This window comes from Corvus hawaiiensis, chromosome 2, assembly GCF_020740725.1.
Source record: "Corvus hawaiiensis isolate bCorHaw1 chromosome 2, bCorHaw1.pri.cur, whole genome shotgun sequence".
In the NCBI taxonomy this organism is placed as follows: domain Eukaryota; kingdom Metazoa; phylum Chordata; class Aves; order Passeriformes; family Corvidae; genus Corvus; species Corvus hawaiiensis.
In genome coordinates this window covers 39875863-39901209 of record NC_063214.1, presented here as the reverse complement: position 1 = coordinate 39901209, position 25347 = coordinate 39875863, and the positions used below count along the sequence as shown (strand labels likewise).

Genomic DNA, 25347 nt, shown 5'->3' with positions numbered 1-25347 from the left:
CATAAAATGTGATTCTTCTGCGAAATTGAGTGTAAAAATTAATATATGAGATTCATTTTTACTTCTCTTCTTGCTCTGCTTCTGGATGTCTTGCTGCCTTCAAACAGTACCAGTCTATTACAAGAGACTCAATGACAAATTCTTGAACTTGAATAACTTTCTAAATTGCTCCTGCAAAAATTAACAACTGTCATTATAACAGTTAATTACCAAGTCTTGCTGTGTATTTTCTTATGATCTAATGTCTTACATAACTTAGTGTGTTAATTTTTCTGGTTGATGTTTATCTCAAAGATTATAGAATTTGAAGACTGAATCTCTCATTTATTGCAAGAAGGAAAATGAGAGAGGATAAAAAAAGCCCAAATGCATGGCTGAAGTATTAGGGACACCTCTGCAAAGCCACCGAGTCTGGCTCTTAGTCAATCTCAATCTTTCTTCCATTAGATTAAACTGATTTGGTGCAGAGGTGAAGGCTGCACTAGGTGAGCTAAATTCATTGAGAAATGTTGTATCTGCTGTCTTAGTGTGAGTTAAGCTGAGGTCAGTTCTAGGTATAAAGAAAAGCACAAAAGGATTATTTCCCATGCAGTACTTGCCTCCAGGCATTCAGCAGACTTGCTCATTCTTCCTGAGGACAGTAGTGAAGCAAGGAGCTTTTATGTCAGACAAGACATAGGTAGTGGTTTCACATATTTTTGGCTTTTTACAACATCAGAATAGCATCAAGGGGCCTGTAATAGCTGTTCAAACTGGGTTTATTATGTTCAAATTAAAACCGAAGCAACATCCTTGTAAAAAGGGTTATGAGCTTGCAAGCTGAACAGGGTTGAAAGGGGCAGTCATCTATTTGCTGGTTTCTGAAGTCAGCAGAAGAGTCTCAGTGTCCTTCAAGGGAGTAAGAGGTCCCCATATTTACATAGTTCCCTTTGCAAAAGATTATTGTTCTCTGAGGTGTCATTATTTAAAAAAAAGAAAAGTCACTAATACAGGCTAATGTCTAGATAAAAGAAGTATCCAAAATTTTAGATTCAGATCTTGAGGATATTAAGTATTACAATATAAAAATATGTTGCTGATTTTTTCAGGACATTTTCACTGGCAGGAAGTTCTTCCAGTGTTATTTTCTTAACAATAACAGGTGCTGCTCATATACTGCCTACTCAGAGCTCTTCCCTTCAGATCTCCAGTTGGCCCGTGCACTTATCAGTCAGCATTTTCAGGAGGAAATCATAACTTGGGGCCAAATTAACTTGCCTCCAGGAGCTGTGCTGTTATTGAATTATTAGATATAATGGCATCATTAATGAGAGCCCTTGCTGAGTGCTGTGTTGTGTGAGGTTTATGTTATGGTTCTATTTGAAAAGTTACCAAATGCTTGTGATAAGGTTGCAAGCTATACAGCATCACATGGGAAAACATTCTTGTTTGGATCTAAGCATGTTTTTGATTATATGAATTCTGAGTTCTGGACCACTTTCCACACCATCTGCAGCCAATCTGCATAGCCTGGGAAATTCAATCAGACATCTTGCCCATCTGTAAAACCAGAACTGCTCTGTTACTGTTTCCCCCTAATTAATGGGATTTATTTCATTTGCTTCTTTGTTTACTGATAGCCCTGCGCTCTTAAGTCCTACACGAGTCCCACGCTAGTTTCAGCACCTGATTAAAACACTTCTAGAAGTATTATCTAGGTTATCTAGAAACAATTTTACTTGATAAATTAAACATGTCAAATTATGTGGACATAGCAGATATGGGAATATACATGTTTTGCAGTTCCAGTCTTAAATAAGTAACTGTTACCAAAATCTCTTTTTAACTTACTGCAGATTGGTATTACATATAGTTTTAGGAAATTAGATAATGTTGCTCAAAACAGGTGCACTAAAACCAGTGTTAAAGAAAAACAGAGAAGGGGGATATTAGAAGGTTAGAGAGCCACTGACAGATTTAAAACTATAAAAAGGAATATTAAGATTTGGTGCTTGTGCTGCTGTTTGGTATAAACTGAAAATAATAATAACCTCAAAGCTCTTCAATCTGTTTGTCTCAGATAAAACACATTTTCTAGGCGGCAAATTTTTATTTAGAACAGCAAAGACACAGAAGGAAGAAGAGTGAAAGGAAGGGCTTGAGACGTTGCTATTACTACACCACGAAACTGCTTTGGGGGACACGAGCTTGCTCAAAAGTTCGATTTGTCTTCTGAGCTGCTGCAGAAACAGAATCAAATCCCAGCTGCTGCTAGGCTAATAGAAACTATGTTAATCAAATAACAGAAAATGTTAAATGAAATCCTCAAAACATGTGCTTTGTCCCTTGGTTTGCATTTCTGCTATAAACTGCTTGCCAGGTACAAATTCCACTTCTAATGAAAGCTCAGTTACTCTCTTCATTGTTTCATGCTTAGACTGAAGAAAATGCTGGTTGAGATCTTTTGTATGCCTACTAAATTGATAAATTTCTAAAACTAGAGGAAAATCCCTTTAGCTATTTCAGAATCCACACACATGCACACACACACACCTTTCTAGCTCTTGATGATCTTGAAAGTTTACGGTTGAGGGGATACAGTCTCTAGAGACAGAAGGTCAGGTGTGAGCAGCTGATATTTAAGAAGTGTTTTATGCAGGGATTTCATTATACCCACATAAAGCCAGAAAAAAATGCTTTCGTAGGTCAGGCATCTGACCCAGAGTTACAGGATGTGATTATTTTTGTGGTCTTTCAAATAAAGCCACAGCTTAAGCACCCGTAGCTCTGGAAAGGCCCTTGGGGACCAGCAGCAGGCAAATGCTGCCTGTGACACAAGAACAGCACCTTCCTTCTGTGGCTTTGTGTACTCCACCTTAGCCAGACAGAAAACTGGGATTTTAAGTATGAGAGAGAGACTGCAGTGCATTCCTCAGCACATGTGCATACACCCACTCTTGCTTTACAGGCTCGTTTCTTGACTAAGCCCCATATTGCATCTTCTGCAGAGCAAAACCTTTAAATCGAAAGATGAATGGGTCTAATACAGATTTTCAGTGATTCAAAAAAATTAAATACTGTTTTAATGAGCTCTTTTTTGGGCTCTCAGCTCCTTAGGGCAGTTATTCTCCCTTCTGAATGTCTGGAAATTGCTGAGTACTTTGTGGTCACTACCATCAACTACTAATGAATAAAAATGATGGTGATTATATCACGAGAACCAGAACTCTGAAAAGCTTTAATCACAACAATGTAACAGATTAATTAGGATGTCCAAAAAACAGAAACAATGCATCTGATTTTGAGATGCTTGAGTGGGAATTTTTACAAGTGTACAGAGAATTTTAATAACATGGAAAATCAATTATATTTGTAAGAGGTATAATAATCATAAATACATAGTAAATGTTAATGCCAGCTCTGATACAGTGCCTTGTGTCATTAGATCTCAAAGCATTTTATAAAAGAAGCATTCATTAACATCATAATGAATACCAAATTAGTTTTGCTAATTTGCATTATGCACAGAGCTGTATCATCAAGGTAGAAAAGTAGGCAGATAGCTGTGTGTGCAGGTAAGTCAGTAATTTAGCTTATTTATTAGGGTGTAGAAAGTGATTAATGGGAGCTGAAATGTTTTGCAAGCCTCACAAAGAAAGGAAAAGAAGTAAAAAAGAAAATGCTCTGATTTGATCTAGATGTGGTAAACTGCAGTGAAAAAGAAAGGAGCAGTTGGGCTTTGCTGTTTGAAATTGCCCATAATGTATTTCCTAAGTTATGAGGTTTCATATGATTAAAGAATGGACTTCACACATGTGCAATGAAATGAATATTCTTCCCTGTTTTCAGTAGTTTAATCACCTGGGGCCTGTGGAGTCCTGGTAAATCCATTTGCAAGACATCACGGAAGCACCATTGGAGAAAAACCTTGAGAATGGCAATCCAGAGGGACTGCTTATTTTCTGTTTCCTGCATGTACTTAGATTTTTTTTCAGTTTGACCTAAGATTTCCTATGTTTACCCACAGAGCTATGGTGTATGTCTACAGAAGATATACTGCAGAAAGTTCCTCTGAAGCACTATAATCATAGAAACAAACTTTGTCACAGACATGCTGTAGAGAGCTGCCTTGTAGTCTGGTCACACGCTTTCCAAAGGAACATTTTTCTGCTGGGAAATGCTATGTCACCTCAAGAGTATGAGGACAAGTTTGCATTTGTAAATAGAGTTTACCTTCTATTCTTTTTCAAAAGCATTTCAGTTTGGAAAGTTGTCTTTTTTTTTTTTTTTCTTTGTCTGAATTTATTATTGTTAATTTAATTGGGCAACTCAAAAAGTTGAAAATGAAACAAAAAAAATTGATTTTGTTGCAATTATGTATTCCAGTAAGTCAAAAATAACATCTTGTACTTTGCAGAGTATAATGGATTTATACTTTGCTTTCCTTTTTCCTTTGTTTGTTTGTTTCCCCAGTCTGGAAGAAAATTGCATAGGAGATCTGTGGAATTTTCCATGAAGTTCAAATTCCAGTTTACTAGCTCCCTGGTATAGGCATCTGAGTGAGAAATTTGGAGTAAATGTATTCGGACAATTAAGCTTCATTTTCTGATCCCTAATTGCGCACATGGAGAGGGATTTAATTTAAACATGAGTTCCTCTGGTGTTAGCAATTGTTTGACCTGTTGTTTGACCCATGGTTTTATCGAACGGATTGTTGCTTAGCACTTTTTTGTGAATTGTTCATCTGAGCTTTTCGTAACATACTTTCTGCCTGACTGTGCTCACAGGTACCGGATTTTAAACCAGCCCCTTCCTAAGCTGAGTTTTCTGCATGACACCTGCTGTAAAGATGTTGTGGAGCATCTCTTTTCAAGTCCCTTTGCTTGAAGACATTGGCAGCTGTAACTCATAGCCACTTCATATAACCTGGAGAAACATATAACTGAATGCATTTTAGGGGTGTATAAGGGTGTGACCTGAAGAGTATATTATAAATTGATTTAATAGATAATATTTATGGAACCTAACTTGTAATGACAGGGTATTTTTTCTCTCAGCAGCTGAGTGTTTTACTCTCTTGTGCCATATGCTGTTATATAGAAATTGTGATTTAAAATGCTGTCCAAAAAGAATAATGTCCTTTTGCATAAGTTTTTGACCACTCTCCATATGGTGGTCTCAGGGAGACCTTCAGCATCTCCATCTGCTCCTATTTTGTATCTCCTTGATAAACACAGATGGAAGAGGAAAAATAGTCTCTACTGAACAAACTTATATACAGGCTGAGGAAACGAGAGATTCAAAAGTGTTCAGATAGTAAGGAGCACTTCAAGAAAGATTAGGGAAATTCTTCAGGCATTTATCACAAACAATCCTCCAGATGCTCACTACAATCTATCAGCATCCTCTGTTAACTCAAGCCAAATCCCTTTCATCAAAATCCTGCCTTGGCTAACTCTTAGGAAACCAAAGAAAAATAAATGGGGTGAAGCCTTTGAGTCAAACAGCAATGTGGGATTTTCCATATTATTTAAATGCTTGAGCATTTGTGGTGCAGTTTTGGCTGTGCCCTCTACCAGTGCACCAGATCATGTTTGGACAGGCAGGAACCTTACCAGAGAGACAGTTTATCCAAACCTATCTTTTTTGAAGTGGAAAAACACTCAACCTGGATGCACATCAGCTGTACATGCTGCTTGCTCTCAGAGTCAGCGGTCAAGCCCTAGCCTGCTTTCCTACAATAGACACAGCCAGGGAGACCACATGGCCTCTGGTGAAGAGGCTAATTTGCAACGTAATGAGATTTTTTAGATACCCTTTCAAAGGCTCTGTGCCTTGTCTCCCTATTCCCCAGAAAGGAAAGTCTTCTGAGATTCCAAAGGTCATTTGGAGGTGGGACAGAATCTACTGTGGGATGTAACATGCTAAAAGTGCCATAGCTAAATGTAGATTGACTTATTCTCATTTTTCCTGCATGACTTTAAACTATCCAGAATCGGTGTCTCCCAGGGCTTTTAGAAGCCAGAAGTGTCCTGGAGACTTTTTACTTGAAGTAATTTTGGGTCTGCTCAGGCCAGACCCCTCACTGTATGCAGGCTAATGTCATACATATCTCCTTCATACATGCCTTCATTGCTGCTCACTTTAAATGCGGAGAGGTAATGCTGCCCCGGATGAAAGTAATCCATGAATGTGGCTTATTTTTAGCTTGTTCTTAGCAGTTTATTCAGGATTCCATGGCTATCAACAGCACCAGAATGAACTGACATATGCAACACCAGCTTCTTTGCAAAGTGGGTGCTGGGTGCCTCCTGATGGGGAGCAGGCATGCTCTGAGCAGTCAGCAGGAAGTGAAATACCTCAGCATCTCTAAGACTGGACCCAGCATGGTGCACAAAAAGCACTGTTTCCTACTTGCATGTACCTAATTGTATTGAATTGTAGTCCTATTTCTACAGTGAGATAATGTAATGAACCTCAGCTGATTATGCTCTAGTTTACTTAATAGTTCACATTATTATTTAAATGTGAAGCAGTAAGTATGCCAGCCTATAATTGCTTCTACTATTTCTCTTTTTTATTATAGTGCATCTGTAGTATGTGATTTAATTATGTTTTACTCTATACTCTACATGTAAATGAAGAAAATGGTCTCTTTTATTTGTCTTACATGCAACAATGGTATTAGGGAAGGGCAAGCTGCTGGGAGGGTGAGGTCCAGGAGTGGGAGGAGATGCAACAGGCAATCCGTGAGCAACCTTGACCAAGCCATATGGGTTGCATTTTCCAAGGCAGGACACCGGAGATCAGTGCACTGAGCAGCCGTCTGCTGTTTTTTTGTGTGTGAGAGGCTCTTCTTTGCTGCCGAGGAAAACTGAGCAGCATGGTGTGAAACAGACATACAGCTGTGAAATGGCTGTAGATTTAGAAGTTAATGGGTAGTTTTTCAATCCTGCCGAGTGCCCAGAGCTCCTGTTCCCTTCAGGGGAGTAGAAGCTGTAGAAAATCAGGCCACTGCTTGGGTTGTCTAAATAAAGATTTGGTTTTTTAGCTGTTATGAGCCTCATTTCTGGCAAGGCATACCCATAAAAAGGGTAACAGTCCTTTGGCAAAATACTGCTGCTTAGAAACATCACAGTTGTTTCTTTACTACTGATCACATCCACCTGGGAACTATTTGGGATGAGCAGGGACAGCATGGAAGCCTGCATTCCATCAAAGCACAGGCCGCTGCCACTAATCCTGGAGTGATACACTTAGCACAAACACCTCTCTTGGTTCATTTCTGGCCCTGGAGCTCCCAGGTAGCAGCCTTCCATGTGTGTTCTGGTCTGCTGGTTTGGGGCCACGGCTTTCCTATCTCTGACTGCTGTCTTTGCCCAGCAGGCAAGTTTCTGAAGGTACCAGATTTTTACCTAGCAGTGTAAGCAGAAGAGAAGTTGAGGTTCATACTCATAATCCCATGACTGGCCTAAGGCAGAAGGAGTGCCTGGCAGCAGGAGGGGAGACACACAGAACAGATGGAGAATGAAGCCCTCAGGACCATCAGTGGAAAATACTCCAGGCTCTTCATCAGTAGCTTTTCTACCGGGTTTCAGGTGATTAAATTCCTGAAATGCTCTGAGATTTGGCTAATACAGTCTTACATTATAGTACCACATTTTTAAATGTGAGAAAATATAGTGAGCATTGATTTTATTTTGCAGCTAATATACTGTATGTCACATAATAGTGGCTGTGTTGTAATGCACATATGCAAGTGGGGAAAATAAAAGCAGACAGAATATTTGGCCTTAATTAGTGCTCCTTAAATGCCAGGTGCTTACATATGCAACCATACTGGAGCACTGGCGTATGTGATGATTATTACCTTTATCTAACAGAGTATAGTTCTCCTCATGGAGATGGAATCTATCTAACAAGTCTAAAATGGTGCAAACATGAGCAGTGTAATAAGGCAATCTGCATTTTAGTCGGTTTACAGTGTTCACAACTTGGATGAGCGGATTAATTTTAGACCAATGTTTTCACTCCCTGACACCTGAATTGCAATCCTTATCCTAGTTTTAAAAAAGACATAAACAAAACCAGAAGCTAATAGGATGCTGATTGTTTTGCCTTTGTTCTGATCTGACCAAATACCCGCTGGGCCCTCGGTGAATATTATTGCAATTCATTTTGTCCTTATAAGTTGTCCAGTTCAAAGCTAATTTTTTACCCTATAGAGAGAATGACAGTGCCAAAATCGGAAACATTTGTTTTATTGCTAGATTCTTGTACTAGAAGTGTGGCCTTTGGCTGGAATTGCGATCTCCTGCTTCACTGTCTCAGTGACCGGTGTCATCTGACCCTTTCTGCTGTATCAAATCTATCTGACTGCACAAACGGGATTTCAGTGGGCACAAAAGCTACTGCCAAAATCCAGGCTCGATTGTGAATGGATTTTATGAAGTCTGACATGAGTGCTCATACTGTCTTACTGTCCCCAGCTTGTTAGAGCAGGCAATAGGCATTTTTCCCTACTTTAAAAGAGAACAGTAAATTCAAACCTAGCAGTAGGTGCTGCCAGCCCTATGTGCTGCACAAAGCAGGTTGTTTTCAGCTAAGAGTTATTTTGCAGGAGGAAAATGAAAACTGTATTCAAATGCTTATGGGGAGAGGAGGAAGAAGGAGAGAAAGAGTCCTGAGGATCAAGATTACAAGGGTTTTCTGCTCTTTAGGGCACAGATTGGTGTGTTACACAGAAAGTACAAGAGACGTCTCTGCTTTGTAGGGTCATGGTGAAACATAAAGGTCTATTAAACAGACCTCTGATTTTGGATAGCCCCCTTTTGGATTTCCACAACTCAGATGACCCAAGAAATATGGAGTTTTTAAGCCTGGTTTTACAGCTTTGGAGTAAATATCCGTTTGAACTTGTGAAAATGAAACTCTATAGAGAGGAGGAGAGATGATTTTTGGGAAATTTGACTGATACCCTTAGAAAGAGGCTAAAGGCACCTCATGAAATATAACAAAAAAAGCAAATATCTTTCCACCCCTATTTCCTTTGCAGCACAGTTATGTAGTCTGGATATAATAGAAGCTCTTGAGAAAAGGTGCCCTTTGATTATTACTTCAGGGTTTTAAAGTGACAAGCCATAAAGGGTGAAGGCTGACTCTTTGATCTTAAAGAGCTTGAAAAGAGGAAGATTTACTCTGCTCAAATGATTTCAGGTAATTGTAAGTAATCTGAATTGAGTCTCAGGGCTGCAGGGCTTTACATAAGTGATTCGCATTTGGAAAATTTCTGAATAAACATTGGCTGAAATTTAAGGAGCCTCTTTAAAATTTTAGATACTTTCAACAAATTTTGGTTAACCCAGTCAGGCTGAGGCCCACTGTGCAAGAGGCCATGAAGAAATGATGATGGAGGCAAGAAGGATGGAGGAAAAGGCTGTGGTTATGCTGTATGTCAGTGCTGACCAGATCTGCAAAAGGTGCTGTACTGTCTTTTGCACCTGGGTAATGGACAAGTCAAGGCATGTTATCAAATGAGCTGGTGTCAGCAGGAAACATGAGCTCAGGGATGCTGGAGGGCCTTGTCCTACTGAGACTTTTAGACACACGAAATGCCTCGATGCCCACCTTGCAGAGAGATGTCCATGGTACTGGTGTTCTGCACCGACTGTCTTGTGCACGCAGCCTGTCTGCAACTCTGCAATGCTGGGATCACATATGGATCCAGCCTTCGAACAATCTGCCTGCTAACTGAGAGAGGGTAGGTTTAAACCAGTATTAGGAAGAAATTCTTCACTGTGAGGCTGGAGAGATACAGGAACAGGTTGCCCAGAGAACTTGTGGATGCCCTATTCTTGGAAGTGTTCCAGGCCAGGTTGGATGGGGCTTAGAGCAACCAGGAATAGTGGAAAGTGCCCTCCCCATGGCAGGAGTGGCTGTAGAGCACAAGAGGCTGTACATCATGTCTTGTGTAAGGTATTCAGTCTCATTAATGCATTTTTATTCTTGACAGCTGTAACAGGATCTAATTTCGTTCTTAAATAGCTTTATTTTTAGAGCATTTTATCTATTTATCTATTTATTTATGTATTTTGCAAAGATTTTAGTCTCTTTAAGTTGTCTAGAGATGCCAAACACTTCAAAATCAGATGAAGCACACGTCAGGGACTCCCAGCACAGCAGTTGCTTTAATTCAGTTCTACACTTGAAGATAATTAAAATAACTGCTGACTTGGAAGTTGACTCTGGTTCTAGGGTTTTCAAAGAAGACAGGCTTGTTTAGTGCCTGGGGAAGAGATTCCAAACTCTCTGTATTGAGTCCAAGAGAAAAAAAAAAATCATTTTTCTTCAGGCTGTCCCTAAAACATGTTGGTATTGAGGGAGTGGATTTTTTTTAATATGACTTCGGTCTCTCTACACAAAAATATTTTTGCTGTTCAAGTTTTAAAATAAACAGACCAGATCTGATCTGATAATATTTTTGGGATGTTCATAAAAATGTAGATTAGCAGAGGTTAGGCATGGGCATGATTAAAGGTAGAAAATATGAAGAGAAAAACTGACACTAATATTGCTCTATACCTGCCCCCCTGGTTTGATGCAACACAAAGTTAAAGATTTTAATCTGAATTACTACTCATATAGTCTGAGAGAAACACTTAAGTGTTTTAAACTAAGCCAAACATTTAGAGAATACTCATTCTCTAAATTCATAGAGAATACTTAAACCTCCTCAGTTTAAGGGTCATTAATTTACTAAGATAGCATTAACTCTTGAAACTGGCCATAATCTAATGTTTCTCCCTGTTTGCAGTCTTTAAATCAAATCTAGACAAATAAAAAAGGCATCGAAGGCTCACTGACCAATATTTCTGGGTGGCTACAAATTCTGCAGTTACTACAACATGAATCAAATGGGAAGACAGAGTGAAAAAGAGCTCCTGTGAGTAGGGCAGAGCACTTTCCCCCGGATTGTCTTTCTCTGGAACTGTATATACTGGAAAATAGTTGGAGAATATCTGATTTATATGAAGAAACAGAACCAAGAGGAGTTTGTGAAGTATGAAAGGAAATCTGAGGAGGTGAGAAAACTGTAAGACCAAAGTCATTATTTGATGAGGGATGATTTGGAAGCTGGACCTCTTAATGTGTGAGTCATTCCATGCACAGCTGCTTCAAAGTGAACACACAGGAGGATGAAATGGGCACATGGAAGAGACACGGCTTGGGAATCACTGTATCAAAGAGACCATATGTATGTCCTTTCTTCTGAAGAAGTGAAGACAAACTAGCAGAGTGGAGGCAGATTGTTGCTCAGCGTGTGTGTTTTGCTCTTCAACTCACCTGTTTATGTATCTATTAAAATATTATAATTCTATGCTAAGCTAATTAGCAGCCTACAGCTTGATGATATTCCAGTATCATTCAGCGCATCACAAAAAGACACATCTGTTTTCTTAAAATATTTCACACTTCATTTCAGAAGTTGCCAGTTTTTTATGTGTTCTCAAGGGCATTCCCAATGCAGTAATTTTTTTGTCTGTAATGTCAAGAAACAGGAAACTTCCTTAGGATTCAAATGATGTTTATAAGGTGATTCTTACGTTCTACTGAATGTAAAATTTTATTTATGGTATTTTTCTTGCAGAACAATCAAACAATGATTGTCATATTAGCCGTCAAATAAACCCAGGGCTTTTTAAAGGATAAAGAGTAGGAAAAGTGCCTACAGCATGGAGTTACTGTTTTCCTTCTGACATCTAGACTGAGAGTTATTAAATCTCAGGGTGGGTCACTTCTATTATTATAACATGCCCTAAAACTCTAGAAGGTCTTAATACTTCAGGCTGTTAATGCAGTGAGGGCAAGCCCATGTAATGCAATATTTAAAATATATAAATAAAGTTGCACCTCTTGTGAGTATTAAAGTTCGTTCTTAGAAGAAAAGAGTGTTTGCCTTCATGGGCTAGTCAAAATACAGCTAAACTAACCTGCACTAGGGCTACTTTAATTTACTGAATTTGCTGGAAATGCCTTTGTTTCAGCTGTACATGCAGTGGTGCTCTTTCAAGTGTGCATGTGTTGTCTGTCTGCGTGTTATGCCACATCATTGTGCAGGATGTATTTGCTTGTGGGATAAAGTGAAAGGTAGACTGGGAATTGTTTCATAGCGTGTTGGTTAGAGGTGTACAGGCATTAGGAGGCTATATTGAAATGTAGGACTTATACCAATTTATATTAAAGTACCTGTACAAAGAGAGGACTTTACCTTAGGTACATGCCATGCCTGTGATCACTTACTTGTCTTAATTCTGTGACTTGCCTTTAAATCTCAGCGGGAATCTATGCTGAAGAACTGATAGTCTCCTCTCTCTCTCTCAATCAGCTCTTACAATATTTTCAACTTTTTTATTCTTGCCAACTGAAGCATATTGCTTGGCTTCTGTCACTGTGGTTTTCCATTCCTTTGAGTTAGCTGTCAGTATGGTAGGACTTCTCAAGCGTTAAAAATTGACTTTTGGGTAAGTGTACCTGATACAATTTTAAAACTTCTTTGTGCCATAACAGGCACCTGTGTGAGTGTAGCATTCTGTGTGAAAAAACTGGTTGAAGTTTCATAACCAGGTTATTCAGTGTTCATATTAAATCACACTATTGATTCTTCCTGACCTTAAAATGTTATAAACTATGAACTATATAAAGTACATGGTTAAATATTACAAGAATGAAAAAGTATGAAATATGTTATGATGCAAAGTAGTTAAGAAAGATTTACAAGTTGCTTAATGATAAATGAAGTATGACTCCTACTATAAGAGAATGGAGAAATTTGAAGGAAAAACTTTTAATCTTTGAGAGAAATATTCTCTTCCACTTTAAATAATTCTGATTGCTTCAGTACATATTTTGGCAGTTTTATAAATAACATCTGTTTGTTTTACATGCATGCTCTTAAGGTTTTGTGGGTTTATATCTAAATACAAACTATGCTGTTTAAGCACACATAATGTATGTAGGTATTTCAGATTCATTTTCCACACAAGTACATATCTTTGAAAGGTCTTCCTTTTAATTTTGTGTTCTATTCAAAATACCAGTACTGCACAGGCACTGACAATTTACTGGAAATTTTTAATCAATTTCCACACATGTTCTATGACAGTGGAGCTTGGGCAGGTCCTTTACACGTTAAATATGAAGAGCACTGCATAGGAAAAAGACTAAAACTCCAGAAAATAGCCGAATTAAAACAGGTTTACTTGGGATTACATGAAGCCATGGCAGGAAGTTATGCTTCACTGTCCAATTTTTAATTCTGTCTTCTCTTCCCAAGCCATCAGAAATATTTTATAAGATTTGCAAAAATCGTATAACAGTAAGACACAGATTTTTCACCTTCAAATGTAACAACTGTTTACATTCAGGGTTTTGAAAGCCATTTGACAGCTGAGAACACATTTTTTCATTTTAAAAGGTTAAATTTATAAGCTTGTGGTAATGTGCTTTAGGAATGGAAATGCAGGCATAATATTAACTTCAGGCATCAGTATAGACCATATATAAAAATGAAATTCCAGATGGTGGTCCATTCAAAATGCCAACTTTCCACACAACATAATGGCGCAATATTTTATTAGCATAAGACACATGACTGATGAATCAGGACCTATAAATTTTTATTTTAAGGCAGTGGGACTCAAATTTTGTGTTTATTATGTTTCCACTCCATTGGCCAGGGTAAGATGCAGCTCGGGACAAAGAGCACAGTCCTTATCCTCAGATCTTAAAGTCTGTGGATAAGACAAGGGCAGGTGCCCATAAATGGCAAACAACACCAAGCACAGAAATGATACTTGCCATCATGATCAGGACACAGTAAACTATTCAGAAAAAAATGCTGTGGCATACCAATGACATTTCGTGGACACCACAGCTAAGTAAGGTATTACAGAGAGATTTTCAGCAGAAGAAGGAAATGGGTTTGTAGATGTTTAAGGTGAGCTTCTCCTAAGCAACAGTCATTTCAGAGGACAAAGGACACTGTGGTTCTTCTGAAGTCTGATGCCACAGTTCTCTCCCAAACTTTCATCTGAATGAGTGCTAAAAGTCAGGAGAGCGACAAAGACTATTTGGGGCACTGGGAATAAAGATGGATGAATGACAGCATGATGCCTCAGCTAAGGGATTCACGTGCTGGTGCTCTGGGAAAACAATAAATTATGGAATAATCATGGCAGCAGCTTTTTGGATGGATACCTGTAGGCAAAGTGACCTGAACCCTGTGAGAATGACCGCTGCGTTAGGTCTGATGAGAAAGACAAACTCTTTCAAGAGTCAGAGAATCAGATTACGCTGATTCCAGTGTTATCCCCCGATGGCACTGGAGGTAGAGGAAACTTTCTTTTCTCTTGTCTCATTTGTTCTAACTTTTGCATAGTCATCAATATTCCTGTTGGACTAGGTTTGGGGGTTTTTATATTTGAGAATACACATGGCAGGTATTTAGTGACTGATTACAAAAATGAGTGCTTGAACTTGATATTTGGATTTGGATATTTAGATTTCTAAACTTCAGGTAGTCAATGCAATGAAGAGAGAGCTTTTTCTCTCAAGACAAGTTTTTTACCTTGATGGAGCCTCTAGACAGCCTTCTTTCTCTCAGGTGATGAAAGAGAGTTCAGCGTGTCTGGCTGATAGACGTTCCCTTTGTCAACACTAAACGCAAGTGAGAAACAATAATTCAGAGTTTTCTTAATTCATTTCTTTTAGACCTCTTGTGCTGTATTGGAATTTCCATTTTGATTCAGGATTACTCCTTGCTTTTTTATCTTTTTTGTTTATTATTATTTTAACTTCCTCTAAATGACAAATTCTCACAAATGACAAATCTTATTTTCCTAACTTCCTTCTGGGGAAAAAAAAAAAAGAAAGTTCTGCTGATAACCCATCAAAAAGTTGAACGAGATCTCTGCTAAACTTGAAGGCCTTGAGGAAGGGGACTATCTGTTATCTACTTTCTACCTGCTGTTGTCCTCACTGCTTAGTGATCCATAATCATTACTGATTTGTGTTTTTCCAATCTTCTTATGTAGAAGGAAAAAAATAATGATTCTGTCCTACTGAGAAGAAATTGTAAGTAGGGGACACGTGGTCTGTGACCTATGAATGTTTCAAACTGACGTGACTTACCAGTGCACTCCAAAGTGGTGTTTGCTTCTGCTTTTGGTCCACAGCTGTGCACCTCTACTGTTTCCCATGTATGAGAGCTGCAACTGAAGTTGGTCCAGCTTATCTGTGGAAAATTAACCTACTAACACGCAAATGAGCAAAAAAGATTTCTCTGAAATCTCCTTGTTTATCTAAATCCTGAAAGGGATTATTTGATCTCACATGTGAAAAGAGACATAATGCCCAGTTGATGGCGTGGAGTGAGGAGAAAGGAGAGGAGAGGGTGACTGTCTCTGGCAATGACCTGAAGAGCCACTGGATTAGGTGCAATGTAAAATACCACAGATATCGGCTGGCTGAATCAAAACTCAATCACACTTCCTACAAATTCTATATCCACACTGTTAGTCTATCCCTGTGATTTATTTTCATATGAGTTTTGGCTGGAGACGAAGGGTCTTTCAGTGATCAGAGTGTTTTCTGAAGACAGTATTGTTTGATTTCCCTGCACTACAATGACATCTCCCTGAGTTCACCTGTCTCTCCATGCTCCTGCTGCTACAAGATGATGCTTTCCTGCCTTGTGGAGCAGTTGTAAAGACATTTTCAGTAAAGACTGGTGCTCTGACAGTTGGACATGGGTATGTGGGTCAGACACCCACATTTAACCTTCATTGTGACTTATTTGGCAGTATCAATGATCAGATTCAAATTTTAGGGCATCACTTGCAAATCCCTAGCCCAAGATGCTACCTAATCTCAGGCTGATAATTTCCTTCCCACATACTTTTCTTCTGCACTTGGAGGTTGTTAAGCCTTTCCAGGGAGCAAGGCCACAACTAGCAGCCTCCTCTCCCTTGGCCTCATACAGTTGCCTGCTCGTTTAAGCTGTCCTCTTTGTTGCAAGGTCTGTCTTGTACCATTCCTTGCCTTGCTTTTGTAGGTGCTCTGACTCACTCTAGCAGATCCTGAAGTAGTTCTTTGCTTCTTAAAAAAATACAATTGTGTATTAAGACAGTCTCTCACATCACAGATTCCAAGTGGGGTTTTTCTTTGTCTTCTGTATTCTCAAGGAGGACTCTTCTTATCTGAGGATCACATATAATTTTCATACAAGTACTGGAGGTTGTGGTTGTCATCCCTGGGTCACCACTCAAAACCTGCACATCTGGACAGGGCCATCTGACCTGGACTGTTACTGCTATCTTATTTTCTCCAATTTATAACTCTGTTCTTGGCAGAAAAGAACCTTATCCGCACTGACCCACTAGATGTTCAGGCCTTTTTTATTTCTCTCCCTATAGCTTCACCAGAGGCTGATTGAGTGTCTTTTAGTATTTAGACTTGCCCTTCCTTTTCCTGTGATGACGGGATGGTCCAAAGGTGTCCCTTTTACCTTCTGCCCTTGGCTGTCTGACTGTGCGTGTGTCAACCACTATAATTACTGTACCTCACAGTTTTCCTTATCTTCTTTATCTGCTCCTATCCCTTCCTGGTGCTCTACTTCTACGTCTGATGCAGTACATTTTGACCAAGGGGACCTGTGGCTGGGCAGTCAGCACGTCTTTCATACCTCAAAGATGAGACATAAAAATTATGGTCTTTCTGCGAGCAAGAAGGTGAAGACAGTGCCAAGATTTCTTGGTTGTCATTCATACACTAACCATCAGTCTGTTTTGCTCTAAAATAATTCACAGCACATACATGATAAACATTTGTTAAACAAAATCTGGCTTGTCACATGGGCCATACATTGTCTAGCTTGTAGATAATAAATGTCAAAAATTGCAAAAAGGCAGATAGGAAAAATGCAGGTACAGTAGGTATTTATTTGTGTAACTTTCACTGTATAATGAAATTAAATAATTTTGAATATGTAATTTTTCTAATCACCAAATAAATTTACATAATCTCTTTTTCTCACAGTGATTATAGGATTTTTGTGGCAAGACTTACTTTGAAGCTGCATATTATTTATCTTCCCATTTGGTATTCCATTTTTCAACATAGATGGGTTTTATTTCTGATTTTCTCTTGCATGTGCAATCAATTCTTTTCCTAAGCAGCCCTGTTTGAAGCTGAGAAGTACTCTGGGGATTTAGCTTTACTGTATGTACTAGAATTTTAAGCTTTATGCAAAATTATTTGCTATCAGGGCTGAATATCCCTGCATACCCCTAACATAAATTGACAGTTTCTAAAAGCTTCTGCAGTCGGGAGGATCTGACAGAGTAAAGAAACACAGTATAAATGGTTGTGTTATGTTCTCCTTCACTCCTGTGTTTGTAGTGTCAACACATTGTCTTTGAGACTTGGGCAAATAATTTTTAGTGATTCAACCCATAAATTTTGCCTAATGTTATTGTTTGGAGGTAGACTGCAGAGCTCAGGTCTCTTCAATAAAGTGTTTATATACTCTGTAAAACTCTGCTTTCTGCCTTTGATAAAACTAATCCCAAATTTGACACTGAGCATGAATTTAAGGCACCAAACTTTTTTTGTGGTAGGTCACCAGTCCCTGTCTGCAGAGTAGGCAGAAGCCCCTTATGGTGACTCTGACTAAATGAAGGCATAGCAGCATGGTAATGAGCATCCTGTATTTTGTCTGTGCAAAGATCCTGGAATGGCATGGTGAGCATTGCATATTTCAACCCATGGGTCAAGAATGCAGCTTTAAAGGTATCTGCCAACTGGGAAAGCTTTTCTGGCTTTCTGCTAGCCTGTGCCTTTGCAGCATAATGTGTTGTCTCTCTTCAAAATCTTAGTCTTCAGTATTGTAATAACTAGTAGCTGGGGATACCCAGTAAGTTTTTGGTGAGTCTTTCCCTGACTTCTGGGCTCAATGCCATTATGAAGCAAGGAGTTTCACTGATGCACCTCAGCACCAAAGATGTCTAGAGGTCATGTTAACCAACTCCCCTGCTCAAACAGGGTCACCGAGAGTCAGCTGCCAACAACAGAAATGGTCATATAGCCCCAATAGCACAGCTGTTGCCCCACACCACAGCATTAATGGGGCTCCAGTGTGAGCCACAGCTCCTTAAACACTTCCTACCTGATGATTTTCCCAGAAGTCACAAGAATGTATATTTACTTAGAAGAAAAAGCACTTCTTGTTGTAGCATAATTTTTACTTTTGGGCTGTTTTTTCCTAACAACATCTGTAAATACATCGGAAGACAAACTAACCATGGCTCCCTCTCTATGTGTGTCTGGGCTTTTTCCTGCGCAAGTGTTAGATTTGTACTAATGATTTCCAATGGGATAGAAATAAACCATCTCTAGGCAATTGATATCACAAAACTCTGATTCTGTTTTCATTGACATAGGTTTGCCCACATCATGGGAATAATTCCAGTTTACCCCATGGTAACTTAAATCAGAATCTATCCTTCAGTATTTAATAAATTTTCATTTTGCAAAACTGTTTCAAAAATTAGTGTGAATGAAGAAGTCCTGAACTGGGATTTTTGATTGTCTATCTTGACCTTCATTTTTAAATTTATTTTTATTTTGTTTCCCGGATAAAAGCAATGCTAAACTTCCAAGGGCGTAAGTCTCCTTGTGTGTTTAGATGTCTGAAAAGCAAACGTAAGGGATTAGAGATCTCACAAGTTAGAATTTCTGCTTAAAATATGTATAGTTTTAACTGGTTTTCAGCCTACATATAGGACAAATCTCAGTCTGAAGTCTCCTCCGCCAGACCTGCTCCTGCTGTTACACTCTTTTCTATTATGATTAATAATGTCTGAAATCTGAAACCAAGTCAGCTGCACTATAACAAACTTGGTATCAATTTTACAGGTCACAAATAACCATGTAATTCAATAACCCTCTATGTGTTCCAGACCAACGTGGGACCACATGCTTGTGGGGAGCAATGAATGGGTAATTTGATGAAGAATGAAGACCATATTCAGGGAAAAGACTCTGAAAGCTGAAAGCATTTTCTGCAGGAGAGCAGGAGTCAGAGTCAGGAAAGGAAGGCATGTTTCCCTGAGATGGTTACTTTTAATGCTATGAACTATCTCTGGACTTTTAAAAGTGTCTATGCATTTTGGAGTGTGTCCAAATGATGAATAATTCATCCTGAAGAGAAAGAATGCGAACAGTTAAAAAACATGACATCAGACTAGAAATGGTCAGTCAGAGAACTGGTGAGTCAGATTAAACAAAAAGTTTGCTTTGAAGGTGAGATTTGGGATCAATATAAGGTGATCTCACTCAATTGCAGTCAATACTGATGTCAAAAACTACAGGAGATTGCGTTAAGAACTGGGACCATTCCCTGAAAGCCTATGAAAATACTTAGAAGGAAAGGATTATGTGTTCCATATCTAGCTTGCAAAATGATGTGGTTAAGTATGATTCTCAGCTTTCTTTTTTATTTAAGAAAATTAAATTTCTTTGGTCACAGGTGTACAGAAAAGCTTGACAATGTGAACCAAGTGGACCCTACAAGGAATTCAGAAGACAAATTGTGCCCTTATTCTCATTTAAGCTTAATCTTATGGTTGCATAGCCTCCTGCATAGCTTTGCTACGTCTGCCTTCCATTTGTTCTGCTCTGTATACTAGCAAAAATTTGCATGAGAAAGATGTTATTTTTTCACCTCTTAAGGATAAATTGTACCTGAAGGAGACTCATGACCACAGCTGACATCTGTTAGTATGCACAGACCTTTCCTGTGTCCACCTTGTACTTGCAGCACCTAAATCCCATCCGGATATAAGTTTCTGACACTGATAAAATGCACAATTATACAACATCTGAGAAGATCAGTCACTAAAACCCAAAGTGGCAACTGATTCTCAGACATATTCTTGCCTGTCATATTTGTATGGCCTAACCAAGCAGGGTTTTAGATATATACAGTAGTTCACCTTTGTTGACAGAAATCCAAAACATAGTGAGGAGAAATGCAGGATTTTTTTTTTTTTTTTTGGTAGTTTAGGCAGCTTCTAAACACAAGTATTTTGTTGTGTTTTTAGTAGCCTTGTTCCATTATGATCACTTTGGGCTTCTCAAACATTATGACATGTATGCATATATTAAAAATATATTACACATATTTAGAAACATATATGCAGACCACATGAGGGTTGCTGCAATGTTATAAAAACACTAGTCAATCAGGTGATGAACCTCTCCAGGTGGAACATTGGATCAGAACACTGCCATGTGAAAATTTTCTTTAAGGATTTATGTTAGTCTAAGCTGCAGAAAGAATTGCATTATAATCCCTCTTCTCTGAAACTTCAATATATGAAGATATTCACATTAATTTTTCATTTTTTTTTTACCAGGATTAGTAATATTAAAAACTTAAGTGTGTTAATATTAAATTTCAAGAGTTTAAAAATATGTTACTTCAGATTAAATATTTACTTTAAAAAATATTTAGCTTCTTTGGTTATTTTTTATTTTAATATCTCAAAAATGCAATATAAATTTAGGAACAGAAAACTTCTTCTCTAAAACCTTAAATTAAAGCAGAACTTCTCCTTTGGTTAAGAATTTGTGTTTCGTTTAATTCACTTTAGCTGAACTGTTTGATAAACTTAACAATTTTTACATATTTCCTTTTTTTCCTGTTCCAGGTTTTGGTCACTAAAAAGTAAGCTAAAGTATCTCATTTAGCTGTAGGAAAACACCCTTAAAATTATAAAAAGGTTTGAGTTAAAAGGGACCTTAAATATCTTATAAATTCAATCCCTAATATAATATAGAATATACTATATAATCCATGCCTTTCCCAAAGTCCTCGTTGACCGAGTCTCTAGTGAAAAAAATAAGGAACTGGAGATCGTATTTAAGTCCTTGCAATAATAGATGAAGGATGAGATTTTATTTTGCATACTGTGTACAGAGAAATTCAGACTGGCTCTTCCTGACCTGGAATCCAGCACTCTAGAAAGCATGCTGCTGAGCTATCAAAACAGTATTTTCCTGCCCATATTGTTCCTTGGCTCTGGCAGCATGATCACACCACTTCTGAAGAGGAGGTGTTAAGCAAGAAGCTTTGCTGTGGGAACATATTCACACACATGGGCTGCTGCTGATAGCTTGAGGATCTCTGGATCACACTCCATAGCTCGGTGTAAAGGGAACCACAGAGCCTTCACAAGAAGCAAAGAAACTCAGCCAGAATCTTCCATCCCAAATATCTTTGACTTCAGTTCCAAACCTTAACATCAAAATTTAATGCCCAACGTGAGCATTTCCTACTGGTGGCCGTGGTGTGCATGTGTGTGATCTGAGTAATGAGGCATTTGCACAGCCAGCTATAGCTCAGATTGTTTTACTGCCAATCCACCTCATGGTCGAAGGACAGAAATGAGCATTCGTAGGTACAGTTGAACTCATCCTGATGTAAACAACTAGAACAGGTCAGAGAAACACATCTTAGGAATGTCTTCTGTAAAAACAAGAGAAACCCTGAATGTTAGGAATGGACCCTTACACTGGAGATGCCTAAATAGCTTGTCTTATGCCTGTGCAAATGCTGACTTCTTGAGCTGATGAATGACCTCATTCACTTCCTCTACTATTTCAGCAATATTTTCCAAAATGTTCCTCAGTTTTTGTTCACTGCCATATGATTGTATCTTTTTGTTTATAATTAATTCTGCATGAAGAGCTATTAGAACACTGTGCCTGCTTACTGAAGGTGAGTTTCCACAACACCCTAGTTGCTTGCCACCTGAGAGTTAGTCTGTGTTTTCCACAGAGGCTCTTTAAAAAAGATGATGAAAACCTGATTTATGCTTTGCATTCATAGCACTGGGCAGAGATGATTGTAACTGGCCTCCCATCTTCCTTCCATTAATCATCAACAGATTGTCCAGAATATGCAGCTGCTCAGGTGCTGATCTGGATTCCTCCCAAGCAGCATAGCATGTTCAATAATATTTTCCTACACTGTGGCCCTTTGTTCTGTCAATTTCTTGTATCTTCTTCACTTCTCTTTTGAATGCAGCTCAAATACTAATTTTCTGCCTTCTACTAGTGTTTTAATGTGTTGAGCACTTGTATTTTCAGTTTGTTTCAAAAGGTTCTTGCAGTAAAGCCTCTGCTACAAAAGCTTGGATCTTTGTCTGATTGCAAACCTAGCTGAAAAGGTCACTTATCTGTGGAATGACACTTTCTTCTGACTGTTCTTTTTGGACTGAGGGCTGGTTCATTTGTACAGCTCCTTCCTATTCTGAAGTTGGAATTTCTCTTTTGACTCAAGAAAGCCTTAAGTATAGTCTCAAATATAGGATACTTAATTAAATAAATACACCAGAAGGTCTAATCAATATAACTGACCACTTGGGAAGGTTAAAGGCCTTCAAGATACATGTGGGAATGTGATTCAAGGCAGTCTGGAGTCTGCTTCTTGTTTCCTGATTTGCTGCTTAATCTTTCTCATCTGGTGTGAATCAGTCTAATTTCAGTACAGCCAATGTGAATCCACCATCTGGGATTCACACCTCTGAAAATATCCACAGAAACCCCATTGGTTAAATTCTTAGATGGATCAGAGAACACTTTTTAATCCTCATAAGACAGAAGACAACTATTCCTCTGGATTCAGTAGAAATTTGAAGTTAGTATACTCAAGGAAGTGTTATTCCTGCTCCTTTCCATGTCCCATTTCCATGTACGTTTTCATTTCCACATATATGTTCTCCTTCCAGCAAGATATGAGACAGCATTTATACTTCAGATAAAACCAAGCAAAAACTGTATCCTGTGCCTCTGCCACTTTATGCCTGGCGTCTTATCGAGGGAACTAAGAGAGAGAAGAGTACTGTGTGACTAAGTGATTTACTAGCATTTGAAGACTCTCAAAAAGAGTCCATCTCTGGGGCCCCTAAAAAGGAAAACATGGGCCTGTTGGAGTGATTCCAGAGGAGGGTCACCAAGATGATCAGAAATCTGAAGCATCTCTCCTGCATGACAGGCTGAGAGAGTTGGGGTTGTTCAGCTTGTAGGAGACAAGGCTCTGGAGACAGCTTATAGCAGCCTTCCATTCCCTAAAGGGGGCTATGAGAGAGCTGCAGAGGGACTTTTCACATGGGCATGTGAAAAGGAACATGTAAAAGGATAAGTGGGAAGCTTAAAACTGAAAGAGGGTTGGTTTAGATTAGACATTAGGAAAAAAATCTTCATTGTGAGGGTGGTGAGGCACTGGAACTGGTTGTTCAGAGAAGTTGTGGCTGCCCCATCCCTGGAGGTATTCAAGCCCAAGCTGGATGGGGTTTTGAGCAACCTGGTCTAGTGGGTGGCATCCCTGTCCATGGCAGGGGGCTTGGAACAAGATGATATTTAAGGTCCTTTCCAATCCAAATCATTCTATGATCCTATGAAAATGGGTTTTAAAAGCTTTTAACTATATAAAAAAAGAAAAAGTAACCTTTAGATGCTGTGTCAGTGTTCTGGGCTGAGGAAAGTTCCTTTTTTGCTGTAGCAGGTTGGCAACTCTACATGCATGCAGAAGTCAAGAAAACATTTGAATTAATTCCAGAACAACTCAGAGCAGGAGCCAGCTGTAGTTTTGTTAGAAGAGGCCCTGCTGCTGGGGAACCTTTTTAAAAGGGGTAAAAGAACTTTCCTGTAGCTTTAGAACCAGGGACCTCAGATGAAGTGTCAAACAGGTAACTCCTCAAGGCTGATTCTTCTAAGACTACTATGTTGATGAGTCTCAGATATCCTCACCGAGCACTGCTTGAAAACACAGTGGTTGCAATTTTCCCTGAGGAATTGGCCGCATGTCATTACACTTGTTTGGCAGTAGAGCAGGAATTTAGAGAGCAGCCTGGGGACAGAAGTAGCACTTTTCTCTCCTGTTGACCTGCTCTTTGGTACACAAGTGAACATGAGTAACTGGAAAAGCACAGGAGCTTAGAGGCAACTGCCCTTCTGCCCCGTAGTTTTATGAAGGGTTAGCAGCCACAGCAGAGAAATACAGAGGTACACAGCTGCAATTTCTTCCTCTGTATGTCCCAAGAAGAAGCATTCTGGGCAGTTTTCATATGCCTAACGTCCAGAAGTTGTCACCAACTGATCTCAAGCCCTTCAGCACCAATTGCATGTCCCATTTTTCACCTGGAAAGTCTGAGACAAGAAGTGATGAACGTGAATGAACTGGTGGTGGAGACACTGTCAGCATACAGGGCTGTGAAGGCCCATACCATTTCTCCAGTACAGGCATGCAAATTGTTCTGTTTGCCATGGCATGACTCAATGCTGAGTGAAATCAGCACTACATGCTTCCATTGGCTTCAGTGGTAGCAGATGATGTCCTTAATGGGTATGTGGATCATAAAAGAGTGAAAGGTACAGGCTTTGAGGGGTGGTTTTATTCTGTTCTTTTCCAAAGACATTTATTTTATCAGAAAAGGGAAGAATTGGTGAGCTGGGTATTTTAAATACAGCTTTTAGCTTGTCATCAATATGTTTTAAAAGAGAGCTGTGAGTTGAAATTTTTATTCATCTCTCCTCTAACCTCTTTTTCCTTTTTTTTTTTTTTCCTTTCCTTATAAAGAAAGTTGTAAAGCAGGCTTGAGTAGAGGTGGTTTGAAGGGGTTTTTTCTATATATATTCTTGGTGTATATGGTTTTGACTATTATTTTTGATTACCTGTTCTGGCATAACCGAGATTTCCTGTATGATTTCTAATACTTCTTTTTCCTCCCTGGGGAAATTTCATGTCTGCTTTTAACATTTGTCCTTTATTTTTACTTTGTGAAAACTGAGGCAGGGAATTAACTTTGTGTCACTGCCATACCTATTTTTTAGTTAATAATATGTTACATTTACAATATCCTCCTCTGTAATCTCCTTGGATGACCTTCCTGCCCTAACACATTTCTATTGCTTCTATTGTCTCCTCACATTTTATTCTTTTCTCTACACTTTCTCATCTCTCCCTTCCATAATCCCCATTTTATCTCTCCCATTTTTTTCCCCTTTGTAACCTTGATTACTTTCTACAGAGCATTTTTCTTTCACATTGGCACACCTTTTCCTTTACAGTATATTTACTGGGTAGGTAGCATGCACATACACAACATTCCCTGAGGCAAACATGAATTTTACTTTAAATGCCTTCCAATTTCGCTCACTTGCCCCTTCCTTTCATGATTCTCTTTCACTTTTATCCAACAGTGTCAGTTCTAACAAAGCTTGCTCCACTGAAATTAAACACCCATA

General features: G+C 38.8%; 1 long non-coding RNA gene across 1 annotated transcript in view; it reads left to right on the top strand.

Annotated features, from left to right (window-relative positions):
- The window catches only part of LOC125321528, a 435308-nt gene extending 412133 nt beyond the window's left edge, over positions 1-23175 (top strand). The window contains exon 3 of the long non-coding RNA XR_007201576.1: positions 23135-23175. This is a non-coding gene — a long non-coding RNA (uncharacterized LOC125321528). The remainder of the gene's footprint in view (positions 1-23134) is intronic.
- The last annotated feature ends 2172 nt before the right edge of the window (positions 23176-25347 follow it).